The following is a 17,036-nucleotide window of genomic DNA, read 5'->3' as shown; positions in this document are numbered from 1 at the left end:
TCTGTCTCCATCTCCATATGCCCTTCTTCCGTGTGTCCCTCTGTGTCTTCTTGCCTGTCTCTTATAAAAGCCCACCCTACTCCAGGATGAACCTCTCTCAAGATCTTTAATTACACTGCAAAAGCCCTCATTCCAAATAAGGTCATACTGTAAGGTTCCTGATAGACATTTCTTTTTGAGGGGCTAAGGGGGGACACTCCATTCAACTTACTAGAGACTGAAAAAAAAACCCAACTAATTGACCTTCCAGGGTAGACCAGCTTAGAATGAGAGCAAAATAGAGTGTCCAGAAGAAAATTAGTAGAACCTGGACAGTACAAGATGAGAGGAATTTAGTTCAGTCCTGAATGGAGACCTGCTTCTTAGGAATATTAGAATAAAGGGTTTTCAGATGTATTTAGTAAAGAAGAATTAAAGATTGATAACAAAAACTCACTGTAACAGGTAATTTGCTAAATACTATTTCTAATAAGCCTTAATTTTTAGTCATTCTCAACAAATAATTTTTATTATCTTCAAAATTCTCCCAATTATTCAGCTTCCCCTAATTCCAGTACAAAGATTGTTATAAAATAAATAATGGCAAGAATGTGGTGCCCATAGTCAGAACTAGGTAAGTAGAATAATTCAGAGAAAAACTGCCTTAGCCAAACATTTTTCTGTAGAAGTGTGGTATCTGCTACCCAGGGATATTCTGGAAACTGCCCGAGGTCTCCTGTGGTCAGATAATTTTAACTTTCATCTTTAAGAATCTATTAATTGGGGGCACCTGGGTGGCTCAGTCGCTTGGGCATCTGACTTTGGCTCAGGTCATGATCTCACAGTTCACGGGTTCGAGTCTTGCATCGGGCTTTGTGCTGATGGCTTGGAGCCTTGGAGCCTGCTTCAGATTCTGTGTCGCCCTCTCTCTCTCACCCTCTCTCTCTGTCTCTCTTTCTCTCTCTCTCTCTCTCAAGAATCTATTAATTGCCAGTCACTAAACCAGAAGAGGTGTTTCTTTATACTTAATGTTTTTAGAGCAGTTTTATGTTTTTATGTTTTTAGACTTTATGTTTTTAGAGAAGTTTTAGGTTCACAGCAAAATTGAGGGGAAGGTACAGAGATTCTCCATATACCCTCTGCCCTCACACATGCATCACCTCCTCTATTATCAACATCCCCCAGCAGAGTGGGACATTTGTTACAGTTGAGGAACTAACATTGACCCATTATAATCACCCAAAGTCCACAGTTTACATTATGGTTCACTCTTGGTGTACCTTCTATTGGTTTGGACGGATGTATAAAGACATGTATGGTATCATTATGGTATCATACAGGGTCCTAAATATCCTCTCTGCTCCACCTATTCATCCCTTCCCTTCCCCAAACCCCGGCAACTGTCAATTTTTCTTTTTACTGTCTCCCTAATAGTTTTGCTTTGAGAACTTGTTTTTAATATTTTATATAATTCTTACAGCCATGCTATAATGTAGGTATTACCTACATTTTTGTAAATGGCCAAGTCAGGATGTGAACCTAGATCTTTTTGACAAATCCATACTATTCCCTTAATATACTGTCTCCCAGTCCCTCCTACTAGGTTGAAGAGTACATTTTAGATCTGGAAACCCCTCCAGTTCTGAGGATCCAGCATTCATTTGCCAGCCGCAGCATCCTTCTTTTTATCCTTGCAATATGTAGCAGAGTGCCACATGCTCCGTGTGCTTTGTATAAATAGATGATGACTTGGGTGCAGAGTGAAAGGTCCTGCAACAAACCTGGGCTAGCTAATTAGGCAGAGCCCAATTCATTATGTAATACCAAGAAACTAGTTACAAACTTCTGCACATGTCTGAGAAGTTCAATTAGATAGAATGATGAGATTTTTCACAGTAAATACCTAAAGTCTGGCCAGACAACCTTCAAGGGCTAAAACTTCTGATTCAGAAAAGTGTCTTTTCCTAAAAATGCAAAGGAGGGAACAAGAAGACAGCTGTGTTGATTCAGTTTCAGTAACAAGGCCATGCTGTTTCGAATACCATTTAAAGGTAGACCATATGAAACTCAGTATTTATACATTGCAATGCAGATTTTGTGGTTATTAAAGAAAAGTACCATGATTCTTTAAATCTCACAGATTATTCTCCACCCATCCGTCAGAATAATGTTTGAAACTAACTCTTGGTGCGAACCACTATATTGGACACCTGAAACTAACATAACATTGTATGTCAACTATACTCAAATAAAAATTAAAATTAAAGAAAAGCAGATATAAAAAAATAAACTACCTCCTGGTCATTCAAGTTTGTTTATTCCATTTACCTAGACCCTTGGCTTCTCCTCCTTATTAGTAATGACAATAACTATGAGTTTTGTATTAAAGAGCAAAAGGAACATAGAAATAGACATAAACTTCAAGCTAAACAATTTAGATAGTAATTGCTGGTTCATAGGAAAAGTTTGGTAGAGAAAATGACAGCCACCACCACAAAATAAAACATTGATCAAAAGTTAGTTTGGGAAATTCGCAGATGTTCTCTATCTGTGGTCTCTCTCTGCCTCTCAGTATTCTACCACATCAGGAAATGGAAGAACATTTCATTCTTGTTCTTACTAACCACAATGAAGAGTAACATCAGGGATTTCCATTATGTATATCTCAAAATTTTGAAAGTCTGTAAAAAAACCTAAAGAGTATGTTCTGTCCTGTTTGAACTGCAAAAGTACAATCATGATATAATAACATGATTCTATAGAGGAATAGTTAAGAGTTTTGCCTCCGATAACTTTCCATGAATCCAATCAGCTGTATTTCCAAGCCAGGAATTGCTAGAATTTAGAAAGATTTTGTGCAGATTTTGATTGTATTCATTTCGGTATGTGGTATGTTCGCAGGGAATTGAAAGCGATTCACCCTAAATTAGAAGTTGTGAGGCTGTGTCTCCCATCAGCATAACTAAGGGGTCTTTGTTTCCCAAGGACAATAGTAGAGGTGGGAGAGGTAGAAGTGTGCAAAGCAGAGCGCAGTGTAATGGGAAAAAAGGGAAGAGGAGAGCAGCCTTTGGCTACTGACTCTGAAAGCCACCTGCCTGTACAAGAGGTAGGAGATGGAACCTAGTGACAAGACCTAGCCCATGGGACTATGAAAATTAATTCTTTGGTACCCTTGAGTTGCCAACAGCACCTGACCTATGTTCATTTGTCCATTCGTTCAGCAAGTATATATTGGCTCCAGACTCTAGCTGTATTTGGACAACTTCCCCAGGTTGTTTAGGCCTCTTGAAGTCACTAAAACAATCAAGACAATTAGAGAGGTATCAGATAATAAATACCTAGGAACATAGTAAATATCTATCAATAACAAATTAATTAAATTTTCTTCAATGCACACAATGGAATACTATAAATTCACCTTTAAAAGGATGCTATGTAAGATACGCAACCTAAGAAAAATGTATGACATACTATTAACTAAAATTTAAAACCATATTAAAATATAATCTCATTTTGTAAAAAGGATATGTAATCTATAAATCAATATTTTTAATAATACTGAAAAGGTATACCCAAAATTATAACAATGTTTTTCCTTGGAGTGGTAGAATTACAGAAATTTGTACATTCTAAATATTTTTGACAGAATATTGCCCTCTCCCACCCCACACACCCAAAAGATATTCATGTTCTAATCCCAGAAATTTTGAGTATGTTATTTTACATGGCAAAAGAGATTTTTGCATATGTGATTAAGTATCTTGAAACGAGATTATCTTGAATTGTCTGGGTGGGCCCAAAGTAATCACCAGGATCCTTACAAGAGGGAGGCACAAGGGGGAAAGTCAGAAAAGGAGATGATGTAATGGAAGCAAATATCCAAGTAAGGAAGCCATGAACCAAGGAATGTAAGCGTCACTGGAAGCTGGAAATGACAAGGAACAAATTTTCCCCTAGAGGCTCCAGAAGAAACACAGTCCTTAATTTAAACTGTAAACTCCCAGCTCCCTAAGCAAACAACTAGAAATCTGGTATGTACTAGGTCCTATAATAAAAGCCTCTACACATATTCTCCTTGTGGCATACTTAATTTGTTCATGATAGTATGAGATGAAAGGACACCAAGAGAAACAGAAGTCTTGACATGAATATTAAGGCAATAAACAAGAGCCTTGTATGTTATTTCGTGGTATGCCTACTTCCTCTCTGCCCACACTCCACCCCATCACTACTATCCCTGTTCCCATTTAATTCTGGTAAGTACTTTAACAGCATTTTTCTGCCGTGGCGACCTTTATGTTTTTACTGTTGCAGTTTCTGTTCTGTTTTGTTGTGCGTGGGGTAGTAGTTTTTATAAATCCAAGTGCCTTCACTTTGCATTTGGACATTTTTTTCCCTAATCTGTGTAACCTGTCCCTTTATACTTTTGTCTAATTCAAATTATTATCCCATAGATCAACAGTATACACAGATTCCATGTGTTTATAAGGAGTTGACAATCTATTAGAGAATCCAAAAAGAGACACATGGTAAGGTAGAGGTCAGCATGGGTCACAACTCCTAATCTAATCCTAGGAATTCCAAGAAGGTACTACTGGGAAAAATGATAACTGAGCTCTACAGAGCCTGAGAAATGTTGACAAATCTAAATTTGGTAAAATACAGCTAGAACAATTCTCGAATTTTTGCTCCAGCCAATAATAACATAACTAACACTGGCTCAGAACCTCAAAGCACCGTCACAGCCATGATTCTCTCAATGTCTTGTAAGTTAAGTGAAACCACATCTCTTACTGTTATCCTTATTGAATATTTATGAGAAGAGAGCAGGTAAGTTAAATTAGCAGACCAAGGAAACACAATTGTCGCTAAGTATCTTCCATCACCAAGTTCCTTTATCGTAGTCACACTACTTCCTAAGAAGAGGAACACAATTTAAAAAAATTGTTTGATGTTTATTTATGTTTGGGGGGGGAGGGGCAAAGAGAGAAGGAGACACAGAATCCAAATCTGTCAGCACAGAGCCTGACGCGGGAATCAAACCATGGACTGCAAGATCATGACCTGAGCCAAAGTCAGATGCTCAACCAACTGAGCCACCCAGGTGCCCCTTGAAGAGGAACACAATTTAAATGAATCATTAGAGGCTACATCATGACTTAAGAAAAATATATCTCTAGAAAAATAATCACTTAAAAATGGTATTCAGCTACTCGCCAATGAACATCACAGCCATCTGACAAAACTGTCTGAAAGTTATCAGTAGAAAACTAGATTCAGTAAAATTAAATGTAATTAACTAATACCAAATCACAAGTTTTCCCAGTGAGAGCTAAAACCAACCAAAATGACAAAAAAGAAAAAAAAATTAAAGCTAAGTTATTTTTTAAAGCTAAATTATTTTCAGTAATTATTTAGAATCAGATACTCTTACCACCATCTTCAATCTTCACCAAGTGCCAATTCCAAGAAAAAAGGAAGAGGTTTTTTGAAGTTATGAGAATTTTTACCTTAACAAAACACAAAATCATGATCCTCAAAACCAAGTCATAAGTTATTTAGGACAATATTTTAACACAACGTCTATATGGAACTATTTCGATATCAGTTTCGGGTGAGAACCCCAACTATTCCCAAATTCCAAATTGACAAACAAGACCAGCACACAATAAAGATGGCCAAAGACCTGTTTTGAGACATAGCTCCTCACCCATATCAAGTTTACATTAAGGAAAACAATCTAAAATTTGGAAGTAGAGCAAAAAGATTACAATGTATCCTTTCAAATAGAAAGGCAAGGTCTATCAAGACTGTCCAGGGGTTATGTGATGCTCTACAGTAGAAGTGAGCAATTTTTTTTTTCTGTAAAAAGCCATTTAGCAAATATTTGGGGCTTTGTGAGCCATATATGGTCTCTATCTCATCTATTCAATTCTTCCACAAAGCAGGGTGAACACAACCATAGGCAGCACATCAAAGAGTAGAGGTGGCTATGTTCCAATAAAACTTTATGTATAAAAATAGGCCTGGCTTCCTTGGACCTGCAGGCTATACTTTGTCTACCTCTTCTCTAGGCAAAACTAACTTTCCTCTTTACTATAGCTTGGGTCCCAGAACCTGTGAAATGAGATATTAATTTGTAAAAGAGTTCTAAGTCACAAATTATTTTTGTCCAGTAGAGATGCAAATGATCTGCCTGGCAGAAAAAAAATAACCCCAAAGGGCAATGTTTCCTTGGTCTGTAGGACATTAGCCAGTTTTGCATCTCACTTTTCCATCTTGTTTCAGCCTTCTTTCTTTTACCACTGTATTACACTTACATACTTCAGAATCTATTGTCTTCAGTTGACCCATCCCTCATCTTCATCACTCATTAATGAGTAATATAAATCTTTGGCATGTGCTCACTGCATATTTGTATAAGGATTATGCTTAGTTTTTTGAAAAATACACGTTGACAGGTATAAAAGTGTAAAGCAGCAACCTGGAGAAGGAGGTCTTTGAAGAGAGCTAGCTTGTGAGCACACCACCACGCAGCTCCTTGGACAAAAGTACATCAGCCTGCTCCTCCCCTCAAGTCTAGGGAATGGGCTTCATTAGGGTCCCTGAGAGTGCTGGATGCGTATCACCTGCAGCAGGAGAGATACAGTGGGCTGATGTGTGATTCATCCCTGTAAAGTCAAAAGGGAAAGTGACTATGGCTTGCTGATGGCTGCTCTGATGTTGGAGTAAAGAGACTTGGCAGCTAGGATGCCCTACACATCCAAGGTTTGTCAGAGCAAAGAAGGCTGACAAACTACTACTCATGTGTGGGCTATGCAAGAGGGAGCTAGGCTGGAATTGCCTTAGATTCAGTCAAAGAGAGCCCTAGGCCCCACCATATACCTAGGAGCTGAGAAGAGTTAACAACGAACCAGCCAGAGTCACAGGCTTGCGTGGTGGAGAGTAGATCTCCAAAGAACTTATAAAAAGCACCCTAAGAGAAAGAAGCCCAGGGGCGCCTGGGTGGCGCAGTCGGTTGGGCGTCCGACTTCAGCCAGGTCACGATCTCGCGGTCCGTGAGTTCGAGCCCCGCGTCAGGCTCTGGGCTGATGGCTCAGAGCCTGGAGCCTGCTTCCGATTCTGTGTCTCCCTCTCTCTCTGCCCCTCCCCCGTTCATGCTCTGTCTCTCTCTGTCCCAAAAATAAATAAAAACGTTGAAAAAAAAAATTAAAAAAAAAAAAAAAAAGAAGCCCAGAGAGGGCTGACACTAAACAGTAGTATCAGTCAGGTAAAACCTTTTCTTCTCTCTTTGGCCTCCATTCTCCTGCTGCAATTCCAAAAAGGTCCAAAAATTGGCCTTAGTGGGGGAGGGGTAGAGGAGGAATAAAAATTCAGGCAGGGAAACAGGTCCTGCCTTTCTAACTACAGGCAGCCAGTGCTCAGACACAAGGGGGGATAGAGGGGAAATTTTAATGAAACAGCACATTCTGAATGTTACAGTAGTCTGAGCATATTAATCACTAAACTGAAAATACAGTGATCAGAACAATCATTATTACCAAGAGTGACCAGAAGGAGAGTCTTCAGACATTCCCGAAAGAGGAGGTTTGTCAGGCAATGAGGAAAAGGAATAGGGTAGGGTTGGTTTTCTGATGACATTCCCCTGCCCTAGGACTGTCAACACATATCAATCAGCCTTCGAGGGGAGTGAGAGGGGAAGGTGAAAATCTAGCTTCCCTGTAGGGAAAAATAATAAGCGCTCAGACTTTCTCACTTGGAAGTCACTTTGCTATGCCTGGAGATCAGGAAGAGAGAATGCAGCCTGTATAAATCAATAGGGAAAGAGAACAACTGAAAATCAAGATAGGTTCTGAGGGACTGCATTTAGCGTTGGAGATTCGATCTCAGTGGTTTTGGTTTTGTTTGTTTTTTTACTAAAGAAAATTTTGTCAACCATATTTTAACTTATTTTATCATCACACAGTCCTTACAAATTCATTTTAGACTTAAGTTAGTGATTTTTTTTAAATGTTTATTTAATTTGAGAGAGAGTACAAGCAGGGGAAGGGGCAGAGAGAGAGAGAATTCCAAGTAGGAGCTGCACTGTCAGTGCAGAGCCAGATGCCAGACTCCATCACAAACCGTGAGATCAATGACCTGAGCGGAAATCAAGAGTCAGACGCTTAACAAACTGAGCCACCCAGGCACCCCAGTGATTTTTTTTTTTAATTAAGTACACATGCCATCTGAGAGGCCATTTAAAACTTTTAGGTTTGCTTGACTTTCTGTGAAGAGGTATAGATGAGTGATTATTAACTAAGAGTGATTTTGCTACTCAGGGAACACATGGCAATATCTGGAGACAGGATTGGTTGTCACAACTGAAGGGATACTACTGGCATCTAGTGGGTAGAGTCCAGGATGTTGCCAAACATCCAACAATGGACAGGTCAGCCTTCAACAGCAAAGCATTATCGGCTACAAAATGTCAACAGTGCCGAGGTCGAGAAAAACCTCATATAAACTGATCTTCATAGACAAGGTGTGTTCAATTGTTTTAAGGCATAGAAACAAAATATAGCCATATTCTCCTATGAGTTGTAGATTACAATATGAGCTAACATAAAATTTTAGTGTCTTAAAACTTTTAGTCTAAATCTCATTTTTTTTTAAATTTTCATTTCAGGCTGAGTTTCATTTAAGGTGAACGCTTACATTCCCATTTTTTGTTAAATAAATATGTTACAAACATCCAACTGTTTATGTGGATCTAATCCTTAGTTTTCTTTATCTAACCCATTTTTATCCCCTACTGTTCTGAGAATTTACATGCTGCCAACTGCGTAAATGTTTCTCACATGTTCATCACATGCTTAATTTTCAAGCAACTTCTCAGAGAAGATGCTCCCGAACAGATACTCTCCTTTCCACTGTTTACTGCCTTTCTACATAAATAACAGATTGCAGTAGTGATATCACTGGATCTGGTAGGGGGAAAAAAACACCAATAATAATGTTTTTCTTTTCAGTCAATCCATTAGCAGTATGTGTGCCTTTCCCATGAGCCATTTTTGCTACCCATTACCAGACCTACCAACCGTCGAAATTATCTTTGATTTTAAAAATAACTTCTTCCTTCAGAATCCTGGCTGTCATTTATTAGGTTGGAAAAATTATTTTTGTTTTTTTGTATGGATTTAGATTTATGCCTTCTAACTTTAGTGGTAAGAGATAAACTCATTATGGTCTCTGCATTACATTCTCAAATTTCATAGAATTGAGAACAAACAATAGTATTAAGATATATATTTTTTTGTATATAATATATATAAGATAGATGATAGATAGATAGATAGATAGATAGATAGATAGATAGATAGAGTGAGTGAGCAAGCTTGGAAAAGCTCTCAAATTTTAATTCTCAAATTTCAAATCCTCTTTATTTTAAAACCTAAATGTATATAAGGGGAAATAATTTCATTTTTTTCTGACTAACCTACAATTAATTCAAGGCACAAAAGCATGGATATCCAGAAGCCTGCAGAGCATGTTTTTATCAATCTAAAGCTATTTCTTGAAATCCAAATGTTTAAGTGGACCACTTATTTAAAAAGATTCAAGTTCTCTTCTAAAAATAAGGCCATATGGTCCAATTCTGCTGAGCAGCATAAATAATTTCGCAAGGCAACACTGGCTTTACAGGTCAACTAGACAATGTCTAGAGTTAACTTCCTCTTTTCTGCACTGGCCAACAGGCAGCCATGTGTACCTTTCTCCCCTCACACTTACAATTACCAACCTTCTGCTCCTCTCCTTCTTTACCTTCCCTCTGGTCCCTCTAACATTTATTTAATTTGTTGGATGTGTTATTTTAACTTCTGATTGAATGCATTCAGCATTCATTGAAATTAGTTTTGTATTCTGTTTCATGATTTTTTACCCCAAGTTCCAAGCTTGTGGAGGCTGCTATTGTTCACAGTGGAAAGAATTTGGTCCTTTAGTAAGAGCCGTAACGCTGAGATGAATAGCAAGAAACAGATACAGATAATGAAACACTTCCACTCACCCAGGATTCATCAACTGCTTCTATTTCTGCTGTTGGCATATGCCTTGCTACTCATCCGCTATAGATTGCAAAGCAAGACGTTGCATTTCTATACACCAGTTTTTCTTAACATTTAGAGATTTTGAGTCTTGTGGAAAAGGAATGCAGTTTAATTAAATCATTTGTATCTAGTCTCATATGTTGTATGTGAAATCTCTCTCACCCTTCCAACTCCTATTTTCTGTTCGGAGTTACTTATGATTGATTAGTGCTCACTTGCCTTTTTATTTATAGGCATTGGCTTTCCATTTAATATTTCTTCGTGCACTTATTTTTTTTTAACTGCTGCTGCTCTGATTTTTTGGCATCCACACTAGTGCCTTCTGGACTGTGCTAAGCTTTGACAAGACTGAAGAGGAGGCCCGACTGGATTTGTCTAGTACAGCTAGCACTCCACTCAAAATAACTTTCCCTTTAAAAAAATCTATTTTTACTGGTTCAAGCCTCGTCTAATCTTTCAATCATAAGGTTGAACCTTGCATTTTGTTTTCAAGCACAAGGGGTTACATTGGAGACATTAATAAATAGGGGAAAAAATCATTTTTAACTCTGTACATTTAACATTGGTTAATTTGATAAAATTAAATCTGTTGTTTGGCTCTTCTGAGCTAATCAGCTTTGTAGGCCAAAAATATCAAACACTTGGCCTTTTCCAGTAAAATATCTTATAGTGAAAATCTTTTCTGCCTTTGCCAGTTCTTGAACTTCATACATGACACGGAGCACTATTTCCAATCATAAATGAATAATCATGTACGAAATTATCTGGCTTGTCACAAGATGGCTTATAACAGAACTTGTTCGAACACAACTGCCCGTCCAGTGTGCGTATCTACAACTGATGCTAAATGAGCACCATATGACTTATTTGCTTTTTTAGGGAAATAGAATTAACAAAAGAAATGGAAATTATTGAGAGATCATGAGGAAAAATGTCTTAATTGGTCCAGGTTTGCTTGTGCCTGATCAGAGTATTTCATCATCTCCCAGGGGGCTCTAGGTTCGTTATGTTCTTTGAAGCTTTGTGGGAAATTAATAAGATAAAATGGGAAATGAAAAGACAAAATTAATTCAAGAAAAATAACATTATCTTTAGATTCCCATGATCATGGAAAGATTGTAGCTTTTGATTCAAGAAACAGATGAATTTTATTTCATCTTATTTCTCTTTTGAGCAGGTAATAAATGTGCCTGGTTGTAAATTAAAACAATATTAAAAACAATGCAGTGAAAGGTCTCACTCCCACTCCTGTTTCTCTCTGCCCTGTTTGCCACCTGCCACCCTCAAAGGTAACCAGTTTTATTAGTTTCTTATGTATCTCTTCAGAGTTTCTTTATGCAATTATAATCACACATAAATTTATATTCATTTTCTTCTCACTACTTTATACAAAATATAGAATATTATATACACTGTTCCAGATCTTTTTGTTTTTACAAATCAATACATCTGGGAGAATTTTCTATTTCCGTATATAGAAAACTCCTTTTTCTTTTATAGAGCTGCCTTGTATTGCATTATAAGGAATGGATCAAAAAATTTTTTAAATCAGTCCCCTAAGGTGGTCACATAGGTTATTTACAAACATTCTCTATTAATAACAAGGTTACAACAAACAAACTTGTAGATAAGTCATTCTCTCTGTGTGCAATTTTATCTGAAGGATAAACTCCCAGAATTGAGACTTCTGGGTCCAAGGAAAATGCATTTATAATTTTGATAGATAATGCCAAATTGCACTTTATAGGGATTGTACAATTTCAAACTGATGAGTAAAAAATTGTTTCTTGGTATAGGTTTAATTAGCATTTATCTATCTTATTATAAATTACTTTGAACATATTTCACATTTTTAGAGGTCCAGCTGTATTTCCTTTCCTGTGAAGTGCCTCTTTATATTCTTTGTCCACTTTAAAAAACACATCTAGCCTTTTTCTTACCAACCTCTAGAAGTTCTGTATATATTAAGGACATTATTTATTTACCCCTAAGAATTGCAGATCATTTTTCCCAATTCATCTTTTGATTTGCTTATGATAGTTGTTGATGTGTTAATATATATTTGTTTATTGTGGTCAAAATTATCAGTCTCTTATGACTTCTGAATTCTTAGTCACTGTTAGAAATTCTTCCCCATTCCAAAGCTAGAAAGGAATTCACCCATCTCTTTTTCTATTACTTTTATGATTCCATGTTTATAAGTAATACATTTGGAATTTATATAGTATTTAGTATAAGCTATAGATCAACTTTATTTTTCCCAGTAGACTATCTTATTATCCCAATGCCAATATCATTTAATGAAATTTTATCTCATCTTCTCCCCACTGATTGGAGATGACACATAAATTTTTAAAGAAACAAATAAATATATTTGCCAGATTTAGTCAATAAATTGCTATTTTTTAGCTTAAGTACTCTAACCATATTGCCACATATCATATTTTCAGTTCTCTCTTCCTTGAAACATACATAGAAATGAATAGCTTAATTCTAAAAAAGACTTGATTTTTGCCCAGTCTATGATGTATAAGGGAAATCACTAAATTCATAAAAATACTTCTTTAATCCTTCCTGGAAATAGTTTGTCAAAGGTTCCTCTAAAAGAACTATCATCAGAGATGACCATTTAAAAAATATGTATTAACAATAGACAATAGCAATTAAACACCTATGAGTATCAGATAATTGATTAGGCAATATTGTATATTTTATGTCATTTAATTCTCATAAAAAACACATCCATTTATTACATTTATTACATCCATTGTGTGGCTGAAAAACAGCTGAGGCTAGTAAGTGCACAGCAGAGCCAGGATTGAAATTTAGATCTCCCCTTCTTCCAAACTCATGTTCTGTGTTAAACTGATATTCTCTCTCTCTCTCTCTCTCTCTCTCTCTCTGTCTGTCTCATGTGTGCTAGGCATTGTTAAGCACCTTGCACATTTAACTCAACTGGTCTTCATTTAAAAAAATCTTCTCTTGGGGCAGCTGGGTGGCTCAGTCAGTTGAGCATCCAATTTCAGCTCAGGGCATGATCTAGCGGTTCATGAGTTCAAGCCCCACATTGGGCTCACCATCAGCCAGTCAGCATAGAGCCGCTTCAGATCCTCTGGCCCCCGCTCTCTGCCCCTCCCCTGCATGTGCTCTCCCAAACATAAATAAATATCTTATTTTTTAATTGTTTTTAACGTTTATTCATTTTTGAGATACAGAGAGAGATCGAGAGAAGTGGGGGAGGGGCAGAGAGAGATGGAGACAGAATCTGAAGCAGGCTCCAGGCTCTGAGCTGTCAGCACAGAGCCCATGCAGGGCTCAAACTCACAAACTGAGAGACTATGACCTGAGCCAAAGTCGACACTTAACTGACTGAGCCACCCAGGCTCCCCAATATTTAAAAAAAAAAATGTTCTATTAATTCCATTCCCAGATCAGGAGCCTGAAGTTAAGAACGGTTAATTTGCCCAAAAGTCATGCACGTAATAGGAGTGGAACCAGAATTTGAACTTGAATAACATGGCTCAGTGCCCTTCTGTTACCTACTTCATTATATTATCTCATTGTACACATGTCTAGCAATAAATATCACTTATAGGTTAAAGTTTATCCTATATCAATAAATCTTCAATTAACCAAATGCTCAGAGACCAAGGCCACTAGGCTTTTTGGTTCCCCAAGTGTTACATGGCTATTCCACTCTTCTTATAAGTTCTTTTTCTTTTTCTTAGCATCTTGCCCTAGCAAACACAAAATACAGAAAATAATGCAATCTTCTTTTATAACTAAATACCCTATGGGAATATCCAGGTATCATCGAAACCTTAATAGAACTCTTCATTTGTCTCTTCCTCTCTAGGGCTTTCCTAACCAATGCCCTCTTTCAGCCACTCTCTCAGAGGCTGTCTCTGCCATGTTCCAGCCCATCTTAGAGCACTTTTGTGACAGCTGTTGGCACTTCACATTACCCCCGGATTTCCTGTCCATCTCCCCACTTCTCCCTCAAGCCATTCCTCACTCCTGTTCCCATCCCTACTCCCATTTAAAGGCACTGACTTATGCATACTTATGTCCAGACCCCAGCCCAGCACATAAGAGTGCTCATATGTATTTGTTTTATTAGATAACACCATAAATAATCTCCCACTTCCCCTTTCTGTACCTCCCCTTTCTGCACTTTGTTTCCTGGAATGCCTCACTTTCATCTTCCCACCAACCCCAGACCCACCTTTAGCCCTTATGCCTTCATGTTGCCCACCACCAAACCTCTAAACAAGCAGTGTCCTGTTATGAGATTATTCCATGCTTCACAATTATCCTTAACTCATTTAATAAGATTCTTAGGTTATTAGTGCTGGATCTCAGCGAAATGGCTCTGAGGGAAAGCAAATCAACTGAAACCGGTATGAACGTAAACAGCCCAAAGTATTGGTTCTCCAAACGAAATCTAATTTTAAAAGAGGCCAAGCTAAACCAAAGAAATGAACTGCTAATGAAACAGTGTAGCTGCTTTTGCAGAAGAGAAAGTCACCTTCCTGAAATTCCTTAAATATCATCTACACAAACTACCCATTCTTCACATCTCCATTGTGGATATAGATGTATGTACAAAATTTAACCAAAAGGAGATGAAACCCCAGACTATATTTTAAATATTTGGTCTTTGAGGCGCCTGGGTGGCTCAGTTGATTAGGCATCCAGCTTAGGCTCCCGTCATGATCTCACAGTTCATGGGTTCGAGCCTTGCATCGGGCTCTGTGCTGACAGCTCAGAGCCTGGAGCCTGCTTCAGATTCTGTGTCTCCCTCTACCCCTGCCCCTCCCCTGCTCACACTCTGTCTTTCTCTCAAAAATAAATAAACGTTAAAAAAATTTAAATATTTGGGCTTTATAGCTGCTACATTCTCCATTTTCCTAAAATCCTCTATTTTAAAGCCAAGCATAGAAGTTTTTACTTAATTCAGTTTTCAGATTACAATCATTTTAGGCATTACTGTTTATTTTCCAATATCACTGCTTCCTTTTTTAGTTTCTCCCACAGAGAATTTTACCAACCTGCATAGGCTTATTTGTAGCTAATTACATTTTTGTTTCATTGATAGCACGAAAAGAGCTGGAAAATACCATTAATTCCTGTACACATGAATTTTTATGGCGTATTAAATCACTATTGCAATCCATTCAAGTCACCCTATCAATAAAATAAAAAATAAAACCATATGATCCTCTCAACAGAGTCAGAAAATCTTTGACAAATCTTACATTCCTGATAAAAACTCTCAGCAAACTTAGAATAGAACTTCCAAAAGCTGGTAGAAGATACCTATAAAAAGCCTACAGCTAGCATACCTAATGGTTGTACTGGTCTGGTAGTTCTGCCATAACAAAATACTGCAGATTGGGTGGCTTCAACACCAGAAATGTATTTTTTCATAGTTCTGGAAGCCAGGCTAAGAGGCTAGAAGATCAAAGTTTCACTCAGAGGTCCTCTCTTTGACTCCTAGAACTTTCTGCTTCACGTGGTCTTTCCTCTCTACTACTTGTGTGTATGTATGTCCTAATCTCCTCTTCTTCTAATGACAAGAGTCATATTGGATTAAGGCCCACCCACATAAACTCATTTTAACTTAATTGCCTCTATAAAGGCCCTATCTCCAAATACAGTCACAGTCTGAAGTACCACAGGTTAGGACTTCAATGCATGAATTTGGGAAGACTACAATTCAACAATGGTAAAAGACGATGCTCTCCTAAGATCAAGACAAGGCAAAAACGTCTGCCCTTCCTACTCTATCAATACTGTGCTGGAGGTTCTAGTCATTTCAGTAGGCAAGAAAAAGAAAAGGTATTCAGATAAAAAAGGATGAAATAAAACAACATGGTCATCTGTATAGAAAATACAATATCTTGGGGTGCCTGGGTGGCTCAGTCAGTTAAGCGTCCAACTCCGGCTCAGGTCATGATCTTGCACCTCATGAGTTTGAGCCCTGCCTCAGGCTCTGTGCTGACCGCTCAGAGCCTGGAGCCTGTTTCAGATTCTGTGTCTCCATCTCTCTGCCCCTCCTCTACTCATGCTCTCTCTTTCTCTCTCTCCATCAAAGAACAAAGAAACATTAAAATTTTTTTAAAAAATAAAATACAATATCTACAAAATAGCTACTAGAACTAATAAAGGATTTAGCTAAGTTTTAGAATAAAAGGGTCAAGATATGAAAGTACATTAATTTTTACATATATCAATGAGCAATCAAAAATTGAAACAAAAATACCATTCACAATAGCATCAAAAAAACATGAAATAGGGATAAATCTCAAAAAATATATGTGGAAATCTGTACCATGAAAACAAAACAAAACAAAAAAACCGCTGATGGAAATTTTTAAAGACTTAAATAAATAAGAACATATACATTTCATCGATCAGAAACCTCTATATTGTTAGATTCAAATTGATCTGTAGATTCAACTGAATCCCAAATAAAACATCAGCAGGATTTTCTATAAAAATTGGAAAACTGATTCTGGAAATACAAAGGGCCTAGAATGGCCAAAATAACTTGAAAAGAAATAACAAATTTAAATTAACTCTATCTGATTTCAAGACTTAGTATAAAAATACAGAACTATATTTATTGAATAAAGATGCTCAAATAGACAAGTGAAACAAAACAAACATACTACAAATATCCCTACTCATATATGGACAATTGATTTTTGAGTAAGATGCAAAGGCAATTCAATGTAGAAAGGATAATCTTTTCAATAAATAGTATAACATTTTCAACAAATGAATCCTAAAAGAAATGAATTTATCTCATAAATATACAAAAATAAACTCAAAATAGATCATAGACCTGAATGTAAGATCAAAATTATAAAATTCTAAAACAAATAGTATCTTTGTGACCTTGGGATAGGCAACAATTTTTTAGAAATGATGAAATAATATGGATATGAATATCCATAAAAAGAA

The sequence above is a fragment of the Lynx canadensis genome, chromosome B4, assembly GCF_007474595.2.
Source record: "Lynx canadensis isolate LIC74 chromosome B4, mLynCan4.pri.v2, whole genome shotgun sequence".
NCBI lineage: Eukaryota > Metazoa > Chordata > Mammalia > Carnivora > Felidae > Lynx > Lynx canadensis.
This window is presented reverse-complemented; position numbering follows the sequence as displayed.